We start from the raw sequence: 2406 nt of genomic DNA on the forward strand, positions 1-2406 counted from the left end.
TATCGGTGTGTATCTGCCGATACTTATCGTCAGAAAATTGATATGATATTGACATGAATAGGCTATTTTTTTAATAAATATAAAAATTAACTTATAAATCATTTTTAAATATTATTTTAGCATTAGTTTAATAGTTTTAACATGTGTTACGTTTTAATAGACAAGTAATATTTTTTAATTATTTTTTAGCAGACTCAAAACATACATTTGAGTATTCGGCATACACATGAATCGTTGGCCAAACGATACAGGTCCGATTCCGATACTGACAACATTGATTCAAGTGAGCAGCTAGTGCACGTCTCCTTGTGTGGGGAAGTTGCAAGTTCAAATCCCATGGTATCGTTGTATGGGTACCCAAAAAAATGAAAAAAAGAGGGTTCACAACATGAACACGAAAAAAGGATATTATTTTTGTATACTTTACCATAATTCTATTTTCGTGCCACTTTTCTTAGGTTATATATATATACACACCAACCGACCTACCTCTGGTAACGTTGCGTTGCGTGACACGCGGTCGACCTTCCCCTCTTTAACCATGGCGGCCCCCTTCTTAACACTCCTCCTCCTGTTCCCATACATCTTTGCCGCCGCTTCCAATCCGTGCGCCACCGCTCCACCTGACGACAACGGCTCGACCACCCTCACCCTCCTCCACATCAACTCCAAATGCTCCCCCTTCTCCTCCGCCACCAACCCCTCCACCTCCCTCCTCGACTCCGTCCTCCAGATGGCCGCCAACGACGCGTCCCGGATTGCGGCCATCACAAGCCGAAAGCCCTCCGTTCCGGTGGCGTCCGGCCTCCACGTCACCAACTCCGGCAACTACGTCGTGAGGGTGAAGCTTGGCACTCCGGGTCAGCTCATGTTCATGGTCCTTGACACCAGCAACGACGCGACGTGGGTGCCCACGGTCGGATGCACCGGCTGCCCCCCGAACTCCGTTGCCTTTTTCCCCAGACGCTCCGCCACCTTCCGGCCGGTCGGCTGCCACTCACCGGAATGCTCTCGCCTGAGAACCGGCTACTGCGCAAAGAGCGCCGACGCTGCCTGCTTCTTTAACCAGACCTACGGCGGCAACTCCAACTTCTCCGCCGCGCTCTACAAGGACACCCTCCGGTTGGCCCTCGACGTCATCCCCGGGTTCGCCTTCGGCGGCGTGCGATCGGCCGTCGGCTACTCGCTGCCGCCGCAGGGCCTCCTCGGGCTGGGTCGCGGCCCACTCTCCCTACTCTCGCAGACGTGGCCGCTTTACCACGGCACCTTCTCCTATTGCCTCCCGAGCTTCCGATCCTACTACTTCTCCGGTTCGCTTCGTCTCGGTCCGGTCGGTCAGCCCAAGCTGATTAGGACCACCGCGCTGCTGACCAACCCCCACCGCCCCTCGCTCTACTACGTCAACCTCACGGGGATCAGCGTCGGCGGAAAGATGGTGGCGGCTGCTCCGCTGCTGCCGGCCTTTGACCCGAGCACTGGGGCCGGGACGGTGGTGGATTCCGGGACGGTGATAACCCGGTTCGTGGTGCCAGTCTACGCGGCGATACGGAACGAGTTCAGGAGGGTGTTCAGGGGACCCGTGACGAGCCTGGGGGCGTTCGACACGTGCTTCAGGTCGCCGGGAGTTTCTCCCAACGTGACGCTACACTTCGAGGGGATGGACGTGACGCTGGAGACGGAGAACGTGATGATCCACAGCACGTCGGAGCCGCTGGCGTGCCTAGCCATGGCCGCCGCTCCCCCCAACGTTAACTCCGTCGTCAACGTCATCGCCAACCTGCAGCAGCAGAACCAGCGGGTCGTCATCGACCTCGCCAACTCCCGACTCGGCTTCGCTCGGGAGCTCTGCACCTAGTTTGCTAGTTCCCCACTTGGTTGCTCCTTCCTTCATCTCTCATTGTTGCTCTCTCCTTTTTCATCAGCTGTGTACCGTGCGTTGGATAATGGAGTGAAAGGCTAAGAGCTAGTCGAATAACGAGCGCGAGCGCTCTTCTTGTAAACCCCCTGAGAATGAGAATGAGAATGAGAATGAAGAGTGTTGGTTTAAAATTTTCTATTATTCCTAGTATTTGGTCTTTCGGACTTGCTAGTCGGTCTCCTCGCCGTCGTCATTCTTGGTGTCGCTCTTCTTCTTCTTCTTCTTCTTCTGGCTTCTCTTTCCAACTGTTGACTGTGTTATGATGCTCTTTCATTACATTGTGAAAAACGAAATAATTAACGCGTTAAATTTACTTTAAAATGCACGTTTCATTTTTCAGAAGAGAGAGAGAAAGCTTTGTCATACTTAATTTATTCAGATTTAATGATACTATAGAGCACATGGATGTGCCCATTAGCGCTTGAGCTACTGGATTTGTGAACGTCACCAAGCTGAAAAGATGTCACAAAGTTGAAAACTTTGGGTGT

The 2406-nt window shown here is 52.3% G+C and overlaps 1 pseudogene across 1 annotated transcript; it reads left to right on the plus strand.

The window, feature by feature from the left end:
- The first annotated feature begins 488 nt into the window (after positions 1 to 488).
- On the plus strand, positions 489 to 2059 carry LOC149846044 (aspartyl protease AED3 pseudogene; annotated as a pseudogene). Its single transcript, XR_016430498.1, has one exon. The product of XR_016430498.1 is annotated as an aspartyl protease AED3 pseudogene (transcript).
- The last annotated feature ends 347 nt before the right edge of the window (positions 2060 to 2406 follow it).

Source organism: Nuphar pumila, chromosome 2, assembly GCF_984573655.1.
Source record: "Nuphar pumila chromosome 2, dmNupPumi1.hap1.1, whole genome shotgun sequence".
NCBI lineage: Eukaryota > Viridiplantae > Streptophyta > Magnoliopsida > Nymphaeales > Nymphaeaceae > Nuphar > Nuphar pumila.